Here is a 17,011-nt window from a genome sequence, read left to right as displayed (position 1 = left end):
GTATACATGTATACAGTCAATGTTTTCAAAGGATAGTTGGTAGGTCATTGCGATGTCCACGCAACAGAACTGAGTGATCGTGTGCCCCTTTCAATAGGACACAAAGGCACTGCATTTCCAGCTGTCTGCTTATTGTCTGTTTCCAGCATTCGGCGCCTTCTCAGTTCTGGGACTAAACGTTCAGCTCTGGGGCTACACTCTTGTCGAAGTGAACGTGTGGACGCTGTGCGCTGAGACTACATTCTGATGACCGCCCCTGTGTTTTAAACTACAAGTGTCGTGGGAAAGTGGTAGCAGTGCTCGTGCAGCTTACCGTAATATTTTGCATGCAGCGCTTTTAAGTTAGTAGGTGTACTTTCAGCCACGTCCAGGCATAACTTCCATTGCTGAAAGACAGTGATTTGCTCTTGAACCCGAGGCAACAATACTGGAAGACGATTCTCGACGTCGTGGAAGAAGTCGAGACCACATATAAAAGAATAAGATGTTAAAATAGTAAAAGTTGCTATTAATATTATTAAAACTGTGTGCCCGACCGAGACTCGAACTCGGGACCTTTGCCTTTCGCAGGCAAGTGCTCTACCATCTGAGCTACCGAAGCTAAATGGCTTTGGTAGCTCAGATGGTAGAGCACTTGTCCGCGAAAGGCAAAGGTCCCGAGTTCGAGTCTCGGTCGGACACACAGTTTTAATCTGCCAGGAAGTTTCATCTCAGCGCACACTCCGCTGCAGAGTGAAAATCTCATTCTGGATTAATATTATTGATGAAATACTATTGAAGGAATTTATCATTTATGGCTCCAGCAGGACACCACAACACTGACGTAACTAATCAAGTGAAAGCCTGTAGTTCGCAGTTGCTAAGGTCAAAGATGTGGGTGGTCCGGAGTTGACTTACTTGCGGTTTCACCATGCTGCTTTCGGCGAGATGCCAGGATGCTACCAACCTGATCTGATACCGTTCCCCATTTACAGTTTTGGCAGGTAGTTTATAATGCACGTGCTCAATAACTTCCGACTTCAGTAGAAGAAAAATCGAGTGTACAGAAAATATTATCTGAATATTATATTCCAAGAAAATAAAAGAAAACAATTCTGAACCGTCACTACTGAGTTAATGTTGGTTACTAAATACACTCCTGGAAATGGAAAAAAGAACACATTGACACCGGTGTGTCAGACCCACCATACTTGCTCCGGACACTGCGAGAGGGCTGTACAAGCAATGATCACACGCACGGCACAGCGGACACACCAGGAACCGCGGTGTTGGCCGTCGAATGGCGCTAGCTGCGCAGCATTTGTGCACCGCCGCCGTCAGTGTCAGCCAGTTTGCCGTGGCATAAGGAGCTCCATCGCAGTCTTTAACACTGGTAGCATGCCGCGACAGCGTGGACGTGAACCGTATGTGCAGTTGACGGACTTTGAGCGAGGGCGTATAGTGGGCATGCGGGAGGCCGGGTGGACGTACCGCCGAATTGCTCAACACGTGGGGCGTCAGGTCTCCACAGTACATCGATGTTGTCGCCAGTGGTCGGCGGAAGGTGCACGTGTCCGTCGACCTGGGACCGGACCGCAGCGACGCACGGATGCACGCCAAGACCGTAGGATCCTACGCAGTGCCGTAGGGGACCGCACCGCCACTTCCCAGCAAATTAGGGACACTGTTGCTCCTGGGGTATCGGCGAGGACCATTCGCAACCGTCTCCATTAAGCTGGGCTACGGTCCCGCACACCGTTAGGCCGTCTTCCGCTCACGCCCCAACATCGTGCAGCCAGCCTCCAGTGGTGTCGCGACAGGCGTGAAGGGAGGGACTAATGGAGACGTGTCGTCTTCAGCGATGAGAGTCGCTTCTGCCTTGGTGCCAATGATGGTCGTATGCGTGTTTGGCGCCGTGCAGGTGAGCGCCACAATCAGGACTGCATACGACCGAGGCACACAGGGATAACACCCGGCATCATGGTGTGGGGAGCGATCTCCAACACTGGCCGTACACCACTGGTGATCGTCGAGGGGACACTGAATAGTGCACGGTACATCCAAACCGTCATCGAACCCATCGTTCTACCATTCCTAGACCGGCAAGGGAACTTGCTGTTCCAACAGGACAATGCACGTCCGCATGTATCCCGTGCCACCCAACGTGCTCTAGAAGGTGTAAGTCAACTACCCTGGCCAGCAAGATCTCCGGATCTGTCCCCCATTGAGCATGTTTGGGACTGGATGAAGCGTCGTCTCACGCGGTCTGCACGTCCAGCACGAACGCTGGTCCAACTGAGGCGCCAGGTGGAAATGGCATGGCAACCCGTTCCACAGGACTACATCCAGCATTTCTACGATCGTCTCCATGGGAGAATAGCAGCCTGCATTGCTGCGAAAGGTGGATATACACTGTACTAGTGCCGACATTGTGCATGCTCTGTTGCCCGTGTCTATGTGCCTGTGGTTCTGTCAGTGTGATCATGTGATGTATGTGACCCCAGGAATGTGTCAATAAAGTTTCCCCTTCCTGGGACAATGAATTCACGGTGTTCTTATTTCAATTTCCTGGAGTGTAGTTCTTTACCAAGTCATTGAAATTACGACACGTTTCACAAGACCTTGGTGTTCCCTTGCTCTAAATGGAGCAGTTAATGGCAGCCGGCTTATTTTGATACTCGTACTCATGCAAACCAAACGTTACTATCTTACTCAACCCGTGATTTTAGATGGAGACTCCAAAACGGCAACAGGAACTGCACCTGAGATGGTGAAGGGGAACAAGTAGGTTCCACATACCTAGATTTCCGGAAAGCCTTTGATCGGATGCCCCACTGCAAACTGTTACGTGAAGTAAGAGGATACGGAATAGTTTCTCATATACATGGTTGGCCCAAAGACTTCTTAAGTAGTGGGAACTAGTACACTGTCCACGACGGGAAGTGTTCATTGTATATACATAATTTTATTTTTTTGATGGAGTGGGAAGCAATCTTCGCCAGTTTTTGATGATGCTGTACTGTATGGGAAGATGTCGTTGATGAGTGACTGTTGGACGATATGAGATAGAGAAAATTTCTAACTAGCTGTAAATGTAGGAAGATGTAACCGATGTATATGACTAGCAAAATCGATCCTGTAGTGTTCTAATGCAGCGTTAGTAGTGTGCTACTTGACGCAGGTAGATTAAATATGTAGGCGTAACACTACAAACGGTATGAAATGGTAGGAGCGTGTAAGGATTGTAGTGGGGAAGGTGAATGGACGATTCGGTTTATTTGTAGAGTTTCAAGTATGTGTGTTCATCTGTAGAAGAGACTGCGTGTAGAACCCTAGTGCGACCCACTCTTGCGTATTTCTGGAGTCTTTCGGACTCGCTATACAGGAAGACAACCAAGCGGTCAGAGACATTATGCTAGATTTGCTACTGGTAGTGTCTATCAACACGTAAGTACTATAGAGATGCTTTGTGAACTCACATGGGAATCCCTGGAGTGAAGGCGACGTTCCTTTCGAGAAACGCTGTTCACATAATTTAGAGAATCGGCATTTTAAGCTGAGTGCAGAACAATCCAATTGCCAGCGACGTATATTTTGCGTATGGACCACGAACATAAGAGACATCGGAGCTGGTATATACGAGTAGATAATCCATATCCGTTCTCTCTGTTTTTCGAGTGGAGCAGGAAGGTCAAATGACTACAATGGTACAACGTATCGTCCACCATGCACTTTATGGTGGTTTGCGGAGTGCTTATGTAGATATATATGGTAGTGTGAGGTTGTAAAGAAACTTGTTCCCTACTTCTAAAAATAAATAAATAAAAACATGAGCTATACGAGGAATCTGACTACCCCTGTTACTCATGGACGCCGCCGGTCGCGGTGGTCTAGCGGTTCTAGGCGCTCAGTCCTGAACCGAGCGACTGCTGCGGTCGCAGGTTCGAATCCTGGCTCGGGCATGGATGTTTGTGATGTCTTAGGTTAGTTAGGTTTAAGTAGTTCTAAGTTCTAGGGGACTGATGACCATAGATGTTAAGTCCCATAGTGCTCAGAGCCATTTGAACCATTTTTTACTCATGGACGAAAAAAGAAATTTGGCATAGTCTTTGTCAGAGCGTGCAGAATCTTATGTGGGGCCAATAAGACATCAATTTTAATCAAAACATGGTATGCCAATGTTTACTTAATAAAAAATAAAATAAATTAGGTAATTCAGTACAATTATTACATAGATGCGACAAATCACTTTAACGGGGACCAAATGAACAATATAATTCCAGTAAACCTATAAAAGTAAAAAAAAAAAATATTGTAGGGGCCTACATAGACATCGCCCATCTGCTACAGGCCCACAAAATACATTATTTTGTTTTGAAGCTGACAGCCAATGAGAAAATAGGTGCAAAAAGTGTTATTGGTCAGTTTTCAAGCAGTAATGGCGGACAACATCAGCTAGTAATATACGTAATTTTGTGGTACATAATTTTACTGCACAAATATTAAATATGTTCTCCTTCCAAAAGAAGTCACACACAAACGTTAGAATAAAATTATGATGAGCAGCAAAATGTCTGAGAAGAATTTTGAAAGAAAATTATTAATTAACTTTAATTTGGCGGGTTTTCAACACTGTCAACAAGATGAAATAATGTTAACAATATTTATTGGAACCAAGCAAAATTGAACCGTGATATTGTGACAGTATTTTTAAAATAGATAATTTAACTACAATTGTCTTAATTTTTGAAATGAGAGAGAGCGTAATAATTTTCTTTTAATGCCTTAACTGTTGCTGCAGGTAGTGCGATGACGTCTGCGGTGGTCTGCGTGGACGATGTGTGAAGTTAATTCTGGTTCGTGGCGTGAAGATAATCATGGATCCTCCTGTTTCATTAATATTCCAGTTACGGCGGTGGTCCGCGTCTCCGTTATAGTCGAATCAGCTGGCAGCAGTGGTGCGATATTAATAATAGTTCCAGTATGCGCGTTGTCGTTGCGCGCGCGACGTTTTATTATTAAAAGTTTATTAATCACCCGGTTCGGGTAGGTCGGAATTATGCAATGTTTTTAGTATTTACGATATATACCCGGTTAATGCCAATGCTTCGCACAGTTCTTTCGCCGTGTTGCCACAGGAAAACAGTCACATGTGTTTATCACTATAACAGTCCATTAAACGTCAGTTCAATTTACGTCGTCGTCTTTAAGACAGTTTGGATGATATAATAAATGTTTCTTGATCAAATCACAGCACTGTTCTTGTGCTCAACATTTTGGTTGGTTCCACTTTCACGGATTTCTAACAGTTAGTGTCTCCACACGACAATGGTGTCTGGTTCACGGCTAATTGTCACCAGTTCACACAGTATGTAAAATCGTCACCGCAAACACTCGATATACTTTTCAGGTTTTACTGTTCACTTGATAATGCACTATCTCCTATTAACACAGCGGACGCGCTGTAATTAATTGTTCCTCCGCGTATCACCGTCTTTCACGCCGAACTTTGCAAAGTTTCTCCATCCGCGAACCGGCCACGATACCACAACAACGCACGCTCTCTATAAAAAAAAAAATGGTTCAAATGGTTCTGAGCACTATGCGACTTAACTTCTGAGGTCATCAGTCGCCTAGAACTTAGAACTAATTAAACCTAACCAACCTAAGGACATCACACACATCCATGCCCGAGGCAGGATTCGAACCTGCAACCGTAGCGGTCACGCGGTTCCAGACTGAAGCGCCTTTAACCGCACGGCCACACCGGCCGGCCGCTCTCTATCGATAGTCGTTCGCTCTCTTTATGGCACAGTACTTCTCCTCGCCTAACCAAAGATTTACAAAGCATATAAAACCAGAACATTCATATTCGTACAATATAAAATATAAAACAGTAGCAAAATGAATGAAGAAACAATGTGACGTATTATCAAATTAAGAATAGTTGACATAAATGACACATACGTACTATAACAAGGTATAGCACAAAAGAAAAAAAAATATTATCGGCTTTCGGGGAAAGCATTGTCTTTACAAATTGAAGTCCCGCTTAGTGTTGTCCGCCGCCGAACTGCGTTGTAGCACGCCGCTGGTTACACTGCCCGTTTACACTGCCCGTCACAAAGCACGCCCACACACTGCTTCGTCCTGATGGATCTGGCTCTGTTCTCCCCACATTCACAAAGACCACACTGTCATGTCTCTTCCACCATTTTTTTACATAGAGGTGGAGCCCCTCCACGCTCACACCGGCATGATGGCCAACACAAAAGGTCTACTGCCATCTCTGCATAAGGGTTAGTATTCACTAAGGTGAGGTGTCGCAGGATGTGGGTACTGCGATGTATGCGTACGTCTGGTTAGGATTAACCATTAATACGCGCTCATCTGGAGATAGATTGGTCGAAATCTGACGAAGGGTAGCGGTTTGAAGGGCAGAGGAAAAAAAGTGCCAAGGCAAGGGCCAAGGGAAAAAAACCTCTGCGAAAGTTAGGTCGGGCGGCAAGAGCAGTAGCGGTTGTCTTGCTGCCTGCGATAGGTTGTGTAAGGATAGGCTTTGTTAGTAGTGGGTATCATGCATGTCGATACCTTGACGTTGTGCGTTTGTGCTGCTCGGCGGCTGGCGCTGGGTGCTGGTACAGAGTCCTCGTTCAGCTTCAGCATCCTGCAACAGTTAGGTTTGTTATCGATCTTGTGTCCGATAGGTCATATACCGGAGGCACAGTGTGAGGGAATGTTGGCAGATTGTTTGTGCGTCTGTGGGCGAGCTCGTCGGTGTCCCTGCTGTGGCCTGTTGGTCGGCACTAATAGCAGCTGGTAGTTGCCAGTCAGTGTTGCTGATATGCAGGGGCTTGCCGACGTTTGTCGCTGTTTGCGTATGTTAGTTAACCATAGGTGGTTATGCCCTAGCTAGCAGTGCCTTTGGCCGCTTGTGTTTCCACCTGTGGTTGTGTATATCTCTTCCACCACTCCTGGCCCCCCTATAAGAAGGAGCGTTGTCGTTGTCTGTTTTCCATCTATTTATTTACAAACTTTTCAGAGTCTTACATCGTTCGGAATGTTACAGAAAGGTTGTATGTACTTCCTGTATTTAAAACAGAACATTATACGATTATGTGTTATACATTCTACTGTGTAACTGTTACAAAATTAGGTAAAGAGGCGCTGTTTGAGTATGACTCTCACTTTTTCACTAATAATCTTAGGGACGCTCGCCCCTCAACACTTTGGTTTTTTTGCACAAAAGACGCGATACAGTAAATCAAGTACTGTAGTACATTAGATAACTTCGACAAAATAAAGGTTAATACCAAGAACCGTCACACCGCTATGGACGTCCTCAGGTGTACGAATCGTCGCGTGTGTCTGGAACGACTCACAGACAACATTTAAGAATGAAATATCACAGTCTAACATATAGAGCCGTGACACTCACTGCTGTGAAAATTGCTTCCGTCTGACAGTTGTAAAGATACTCCCACTGATAGCGGCGAGAAAGCCTGCCGTAAGTTTAATTTTTTTTCGAATTATTTCCAGCTTCATTAACGAAACAGTTATTAGATTTGCGCGTTCGAAGCTTTAGCAAATGATCAAGGGACTTGAGTGATGGAGAAAAAAATGCATAAATCCTTATCTCTCTGCTTTAGTGAGATGAGCTACAACTTATTCATGAAGAAGTACATACTAATTTGTTTATATCTGCAGCTTACATCGCTTACAGCAATAGAACATAAACATATGCTTCATTCTTGAGGAACACATATTTATGTTTTTGTCGGTTCTTAATTCGATAGGCGTTTTCCATGAGGAGCAACAATTTTGTGTGGAGGCCAATGATTCGCACTTTCTTACATTTCAGGGGATTTTAAAATTCAGGATTATTTTTGTAAATGTAGCTACTTTTGCTTCAATAGCGAATACGTTGAAGAATATTAGCATTTCCGGTTGAGATAGAGCCACAACTGTGGAATTGGTTTCGTCTGCGTGGGGAAACAGTTTCATTGCTTTTCAGCTTCTATTATCACATCTGTGAGATTTCCCCTTCACCTGACACTGTAGTTGCTAAACTGAAAAGTTAAATGATGTAGCTATTGCATTAAATACAGTTTTCCTGTGTTCCACATTCACTGGTTTGACAAGAAATGTGGCGAAGAAAATTTCACGTTGCGCGTTAGGTATACGAGGTCCTTCTGCAAAAGGTCTTCTCTTGTTTGCTAGCCATTTTGTTGTTCTTAAAGTAACCGACATTCTTCATTAAACATCCATTGATTAAAGAAGAACTCTAACGGAAATGCCCTGTAATACACTACTGGCTATTAAAATTGCTACGCCAAGAAGAAATGCAGATGATAAACGGGTGTTCATTGGACAAATACATTATACGAGAACTGACATGTGATTACATTTTCACCCAATTTGGGTGCATAGATCCTGAGAAATCAGTACCCAGAACAATCACCTCTGGCCGTAATAACGGCCTTGATACGCCTGGGCATTGAGTCACACAGAGCTTGGATGCCGTGTACAGCTACAGCTGCCCATGGAGCTTCAAAACGATACCACAGTTCATCAAGAGTAGTGACTGGCGTATTGTGATGAGCCAGTTGCTCGTCCACCATTCAACAGGCGTTTTCAATTGGTGAGAGATCTGTAGAATCTGCTGGCCAGGGCGGCAGTCGAACATTTTCCTCGTCCACCATTCAACAGGCGTTTTCAATTGGTGAGAGATCTGTAGAATCTGCTGGCCAGGGCGGCAGTCGAACATTTTCCGTGCCCAGAAAGGCCCATACAGGACCTGCAACATGCGGTCGTGCATTATCTTGCTGAAATGTAGGGTTTCGCAGGGATCGAATGAAGGGTAGAGCAACGGGTCGTAACAAATGTGAAATGTAAAGTTCACTGTTCAAAGTGCCGTCAGTGTGAACAAGAGGTGACCGAGACGCGTTACCAATGGCACCCCATACCATCACGCTGGGTGATACGCCATTATGGTGTTCACCGCGATGTAGCCAAACACGGATGCGACCATGATAATGCTGTAAACAGAACCTGGATTCATCCGAAAAAATGGCGTTTTGCCATTCGTGCACCCAGGTTCGTCGTTGAGTACACCATCACAGGCGCTCCTGTCTGTTATGCAGGGTCAAGGGTAACCACAACCATGGTCCTCTTCAATAAAATTCTTCAGGGTATCAGACCGCATCGTCATAATTTTAAAATGCGCCAACGTTTCGGCCAGCGTTGCAGCTAGCCTTCATCAGGGCCTTACGTTAACTGCTAAATGAACACACTTGGTTCCTTAAATAGCTGCACGAGGAAACCGTGTCGTTACTTGATTGGCTGTAAAAGGAGGAGGAGGAGGGGTGAAAGGTATGCTTTATTGGTGTTTCCTTTATTATCTGTCATTGGCTGAAATAGCTGTTTTCTATTGGTCTTTATATTAATCCACCCCATTGGAGGAGACGGACGAATAGCGAACAGGTGATGGCTGTGACGTCACACTGTTTCCATGCTGTCCAGAAGCCGGCTGCGGCGCGCCATTGCCCCGTGTGCCCGCGACCACCACTGCGGCTCTCCGCGCGTCTGCACGGGCCGCCGCCGCTCCGTAGCCCTGCTATTGCAGGCAGCCAAGACCTCGGAAGCTTGTACCCGTCCTCTCTACTCATGTTGGCGGGTCTTTTGGCTATTTCTATCGCCTCTCTAATCTTTCTTTTGAAAGTGAGAGGCTGTTTCGCCAGGACGCGGGCTTCTTGATAAAACATTGGTTTCCCGCACTCGTCTCGGTGTTCCGCCACTGCTGACTTAGTGTGTTGTTTCAGGCGGATATATCTTTCATGTTCCGAGAGCCTTGTGCTAATCGGACGTCCCGTCTCACCTATGTAGACTAATCCACACGCACAACCAATTTCATACGCGCCAGCTGTGTGTAGTTTGTCAACTGCATCCTTGGTAGAACCGAGCATGTCTGATATTTTGTTTCTGCTTCGGAAAATTGGTTTAATGTCGGCTTTTCGTAGAATTTTGCCAATACGTTCGGTGACCCCTTGTACATATGGTAACACAGCAATGCTCTGTGCCTCCTTCTCCTCTTTCCTATTAGTCTTCTCCCTTGTCGACATGGTGCTGTCTATCATCTGCTTCCCATAGCCATTAGTTCCGAAGATGGACCTGTGGCGTTCAAGTTCTGTCTTCAGATGTTCTTCGTCGCTTATCCTGTACGCTCTCTTCGTTAGCGTGTGCAGGGCGGACTTCTTCTGCGTGGGGTGATGGTGGGAGGAGGCATGAAGGTACCTGTCCGTATTGGTTGGTTTCCTGTACACTTTGTGGCCAAGTTTACCATCAGGTTTTCGATAAACTTCCACGTCGAGAAAAGGCAGCACCCCATTCTTCTCTGTTTCCATTGTAAACTGAATTATCCTATGCTGTTGGTTAAGGTGCTTGTGGAAGTTCTGTAACTCCTCTTCTCCGTGGGGCCAGATGACGAAAGTATCATCGACATAGCGAAGCCAACAATTTGGACGTAATGGTGCGGACTGGAGGGCTGTTTCCTCAAATGCCTCCATGAAAATTTATGCTGCGATAGGCGATAGGGGTGAGCCCATAGCTACACCGTCAGTTTGTTCATAAAATTGACCTCTCAACTTGAAACAGGTGGTCGTCAGACAGTGGCGCACAAGCTGACATATATCAGGAGCCACGCGTTCTTCTAGGATGTTCACAGTATCTGACACTGGGACATTCGTGAATAGGGATTTGACGTCGAAACTAACCATCAGATCTTGGTCCGTAACACGCATTTCCTTTAGGAGAGACACGAAGTGAGTGGAATCCTTAACGTAGGACTCGGTTTGATGCACTAGGTGTCGGAGCCTAGGTGCCAGTTCTTTCGCTAGGTAGTAGGTCGGCGAATTTATACTGTTTACTATGGGCCTTAAGGGGAAGTCGGTTTTGTGTACCTTCGGTACACCATATATCCTTGGTGCCTGTGTCACTTGCGGGATGAATCTTCTGGCCTTGTCGAAGTTGATTCTAGAGTGCTTGAGCAGTGCCTGCGTCGTTTTGATTACCTTGGCCGTCGGATCTCCCTGCAGTTTCTTGTAGATAAGTTCTGCGAGAATATCTTCCATTCGTTTGTTGTAATCAGTTGTGTCCAAGACTACAGTGGCGTTGCCCTTATCTGCCTGTACCACTACTAAGTGGGGGTTGTCCCTGAGTTCCTTGATGGCATAGTATTCCTCAGCGTTGATGTTTTGCTTCGGTGGCTTTGCTTTATTCAGAACTCTGACCGTTTCCTGCCGGATCTTCTCCGCCTCGGCCTGTGGCAGATGACGTACCGAAGCCTCTACGGATTCTATGATATCTTCTTTTGGAACTCGCTTAGGTGCGACTGCGAAATTCATCCCCTTGGCCAGAATTGCTGTGGTTGCTTCGCTCAAGGTGTGGCTGGAGAGGTTGACCACTGTCCGTCGCCTGTCCAGCGTCAATGTTTCGTCCGTGCCTTTCTGTTGTAGTTTGTCGTACTTTCTCATCTGGCGGTTAGTAATACTATTGCTGGTCCTTGATGCTTGCTGAAAGGTTAACCTGTCGACTTTATCCCAGTCTTCCATCTGAAGTTTTCCGGCCAACATGAGTAGAGAGGACGGGTACAAGCTTCCGAGGTCTTGGCTGCCTGCAATAGCAGGGCTACGGAGCGGCGGCGGCCCGCGCAGACGCGCGGAGAGCCGCAGTGGTGGTCGCGGGCACACGGGGCAATGCGCCGCAGCCGGCTTCTGGACAGCATGGAAACAGTGTGACGTCACAGCCATCACCTGTTCGCTATTCGTCCGTCTCCTCCAATGGGGTGGATTAATATAAAGACCAATAGAAAACAGCTATTTCAGCCAATGACAGATAATAAAGGAAACACCAATAAAGCGTACCTTTCACCCCTCCTCCTCCTCCTTTTACAGCCAATCAAGTAACGACACGGTTTCCTCGTGCAGCTATTTAAGGAACCAAGTGTGTTCATTTAGCAGTTAACGTAAGGCCCTGATGAAGGCTAGCTGCAACGCTGGCCGAAACGTTGGCGCATTTTAAAATTATGACGATGCGGTCTGATACCCTGATGAATTTTATTGAAGAAGACAACGGCCGCGGAAGCCTACGCTTACACACAACCATGGTCTCCGAGCTGATAGTCCATGCTGCTGCAAACGTCGTCGAACTGTTCGTGCAGATCGTTTTTGTCTTGCAAACGTCCCCAACTGCTGACTCAGGGATAGAGACGTGGCTGCACGATCCGTTACAGCCATGCAGATAAGAGACCTGTGACCTCGGCTGCTAGTCATACGACGCCGTTGGGATCCAGCACGGCGTTCCGTATTACCCTCCTGAACCCACCGATTCCATATTCTGCTAACAGTCATTGGATCTCGACCAAGGCTATCAGCAATGTCGCGATACGATAAACCACAATCGCGATAGGCTACAATCCGACCTTTATCAAAGTCGGAAACGTTATTGTACGCATCACAACAACGTTTCACCAGGCAACGCCGCTCAACTGCTGTTTATGTATGAGAAATCGATTGGAAACTTTCCTCATGTTAGCACGTTGTAGGTGTCGCCACCGGCGCCAACCTTGTGTGAATGCTCTGAAAAGCTAATCATTTGTATTTCACAGCATCTTCTTCCTGTCGGTTAAATTTTATCGTCTGTAGCACGTCACCTTCGTGGTGTAGCAATTTTAATGGCCAGTAGTGTATAAAGGAAATATGGTATAATGTCCCGTTTCATACCGCCCCGGGTCCTTTTTAATCAGTGGCGATCTTCATCGCTCTACTTACACTCCGTATTGTAAAACCAATGTTTCAGATTCATATATACACGATACTGTTGGCTTTCTAACCCCTTTGAGCATTATTTTCGCAATGTATAATACAAATATTCTGAAATGTCGTGACGGTATGTGTTAGACTCTGGAAATATCCCAGCAGATTAAATCTGAAGGTGAGAATGTAAGGAAGCAATCAATCACATGAATTTACCAACACAGAATGTACTACGCCTGAAGGCGGTGTGACGTTATATCTAATTGGATGACAGCTTTTGTTCTGTCCATTCAGTCTTGTCCCTACAGTTGTTCAGTATGTGGTTCCTCTAGGTGGAACAGCTTCCATAACAGCGCTATGGAATCAGACGTGTCACTCTTTCATAACTTCGCATTCGATACCATCCAGGGCTAATGTATCTACGTAATTACTGCTGTCAGGGTCAGTAGTTCCTACGTGCACGCTGGTCTCTCTCCGAACGTGTTCATTGCATTCTAACTATTGTGGTGCACGCACACCTAGCATGCATACACCTTTCCCTTTCCTGCCTTCCAGTTTCACTACAATAGAGGTACCTCCGCCCCGTCTTTCCTACCGACTGGTACATATGTTTGCTATTGACAGCTCCTATTCAGTGATTAGTGAATTTCTTATTCTTAATACAATTACTTGTGGTATAGGTTTGCCACACTTGAAATTAATTCAACGTTTCCATTTGAATCTACTCTGCAATGTTTAACCGCAAAAGAGCCAAGAAACTAGTCAGCGTATGAAGCTAAAATTTAACCTCGGGCGTTAGTGTTACAACATGAATGACGTGGATAAGTATATAAAATACATTATTCGGCTGCTGATGGGTAACGGCTTGGAAATGCCAACAACCTTCACCGAACAACGCAAATTCATGGCTAACGTCAAGGAAAGCTGTTAAGTAGTCAAACACTTTTACACAAAACCTCTGCAAATACAGTTCTTTATAAATATTCGCCTTGTATGTAGCACCTACTGCCACCATGCAACTACACAGCTTGTTGAGAGTACAAACGGTCTGGATCGGGTGTGCTTTACTCCACAACACAGTAACTACAAACGGCAGTAACGTTTACTTTACTTCGATGTCAAAAGCATCTTACTTAAAACGATTTTGACAGTCAACAAACGAGTAGAATGTAAATTGTAACTTGGAATTCTACGTAACGTTTCTCAATAACAAGGAAGTGAAAATAGCGTCCTAAACGACTTGAGTGAAGTTGTGCTTCATTACTTTTCTGCGTGTCGCAGGTGACAGTTTTCATTTCGCACATTTTAGCGCTCCCCCAGGCGTTTCAACGACTCTCATTCCCGTGTCACGAGGAACACAACCATTTCAGAAGAAATTGCCCCTTGAAAGTGCTTATCTCGCTGTTTTAGAACAGCTGTCTTCCTTTATTCTCACGGTAATTCTTCGAAAAATCTCTGGAGGAATGCTTATTACCGCATTAACAACAGGCGCTAGGGCAGAACAATGTTTATCTTGAAATAATTTCGCCGTAATCTCTTAACTGGACTGCCTCGTCTTCCCATCTGAAAACCTTATTTACATTTAACGTTACTAAAAGAAGACATCTCTCTGCACTTTTGTGGATTTGACGAGGACTTTATTGCATTACTCTATTTTCATTATGTATTTCAGTTCTTATCTGCATTTCTCATTGTTGTCTCAAGCACCAAACACACACATACACGCTTTACCACTCTCTCCATGATTTCTTGTAACGCATTTAATTCCCCATGTTCTTTAAAAAAAAGGCACCCGTGAGTCAATCACCTCTCCGTGACTTAATAGAGTTGCAGGCATCATAGCCCAGTCTGATATGCGTGTTTTTCTGGTCTTAAGGTGGTATGTAATGGTCCAGTTTCAAAGTTTAACTTCGTGACGTGAATGTAAATCGAAGATAAACAGGGTTTCTCTACTTATTACAGGAGTTTATTCGCTCGTATCGCATAAAAATACAGATTAATTACTAGTTTTAGAGAAATTAAAGCGCCATGTTCAGAGAATTTGTATAGAAAAAAATTTTACGGGAGCAGTTCATTTCGTCGACTATTTACTTTAACTGCAGACAAATGTAATGTACGAAAGGTACAATTATAGGAAGTTCTAACGGCAAACCAACATAAAATGCATGCAGATTCAAAGTAATCATACCTTAAAGAGATAACATTTCACAGTACCGTTTCTCGTCGTACAGTAAGAGAAGTCTTTACATACAGTAGTTACAAGAATACATAAGATGTGTGTGAAACATATAAAATTCAAAAGTAAAAATTATAAAATTCTTGACATTGTATTTCGAAGACATGACCGTATAATGTGAAGGACTGGTACCATGTGCTGGCGCCTCAACACACGAAATATTCCGTTGGTTGCCTAGTAACAGTTTCCTATCATGTCAACAAGGACGCAACACGAAAACATGTTATCTGGAACTACTGTGCACTGTTGGCACAGGTGTTCTCATATTGTATGACAAGAGACGGTACTAAGGAATTCGTCCCTATAAGATATATTTACTTTGAATTTCTATGTTAGCTTCACGTCAGACATTCCCATAACTGAATATTTATATACGTTATAGTTGTATCCAATTACTATGAACAGTCGACAAAATGGATTGGTCCTACAATTTTTTTTCCATACAAATGATGGTGATTTAATTTCTGTGATACTAGTAATCATTGTGTATTTTTATTTGATCTGGGTGAATAAACTTCTGTAGTAGAAGAACTAAGGTGTTTAGGTCTTGAGATTTCCTCCAATACATCTGATAATGTCAGGTAATCATCGTAAATCGAAGATGTCTAGCCATCCTTTTCAGGGGATAATAATTATTTTGGACAGTAGCTAAAGCACGTTTGCTTCCTATGGGTAATGAGATGCCGTCCATTCACAGAATGTGTAACTTTCCAGATGGGAGGGAATATTAATATTTGACGCGTTAATTAATCTGAAGACCATTGTAAGATACATGAGGGTCAGTACGTAGGGCACCACCACTTTCCTTCTGCCTCCGTCCCCGCATTTCCATTGCCATCTTAATTTACGCAAGAGACGTATAATGGAGTACGTTGTATGTACAGTCGTGGACAAAACGAGCGAGACCCCTCCTCCTTTCGTTATGCTGATGCGCACAGCTTTTAAGTCTGCTACACAGCATAACAGGCAAGGCGACGAAGTACTACCAACACACTATGCACAGGCGTGAAATTGACAAACTATCCGAACTCTGTCAGACTGCTTTTAAAAAAAAAAAAATGGTTCACATGGCTCTGAACACTATGGGACTTAACATCTATGATCATCAGTTCCTCAAAACTTAGAACTACTTAAACCTAACTAACCTAAGGACATCACACAGCACCCAGTCATTACGAAGCAGAGAAAATCCCTGACCCCGCCGGGATTCGAACCAGGGAACCCCGGCGCGGGAAGCGGGAACGCTACCGCACGACCACTTGCTGCGGACAGACTGTTTTCAATCAAGTGAATGATTATATTAATGCTGATTAGTGTGTTAAACACATCACGTAAATATAATAAATAAATGAAAGAAGAAACGCTAATTGGTATGAACTGTACTAATAAAAATGAATTTGAGCTTATCGAGATAACATAACTGATATAATAAGACAAAGTACCCCAGATCGTTACGAATTAGCAAAACATTACGCGCATTCGGCTGCGAAACGGTATGTGTCAACGTTCAGGCCAGTCATACTGGATTACTGTTGCTGACCTACCATGAAAGTGTGCAAATTTAGCAATGCGTGAAGATTCATAACGAAATTCAGTTAAAAATCATTCAGTGCCACACATACGTCAAATAAACTATTGACAGAAGCGGAAAAAGTAATCAGTAAGAAGTATGAAATTCTACAAGATCGCCGGCAGCGGTGGCCAAGCGGTTCTAGGCGCTACAGTCCGGAACCGCGCGACTGCTACGGTCGCAGGTTCGAATCCTGCCTCGGGCATGGATGTGTGTGATGCCCTTAGGTTAGTTAGGTTTAAGTAGTTCTAAGTTCTAGGAGACTTATGACCTAAGATGTTAAGTCCCATAGTGCTCAGAGCCACTTTTTCTACAAGGGCGCCGGTACAGAATAAAGGTAGTAATAAAACGTATTGGGGGCGCGAGAATTTCTTAAAATTGCTTTACTAATAGTCTATCTGCCTCCATCGAGAC

Source organism: Schistocerca serialis, chromosome 1, assembly GCF_023864345.2.
Source record: "Schistocerca serialis cubense isolate TAMUIC-IGC-003099 chromosome 1, iqSchSeri2.2, whole genome shotgun sequence".
NCBI lineage: Eukaryota > Metazoa > Arthropoda > Insecta > Orthoptera > Acrididae > Schistocerca > Schistocerca serialis.
The sequence above is the reverse complement of the archived record's forward strand: the minus strand, read 5'-3'. Positions refer to the sequence as shown.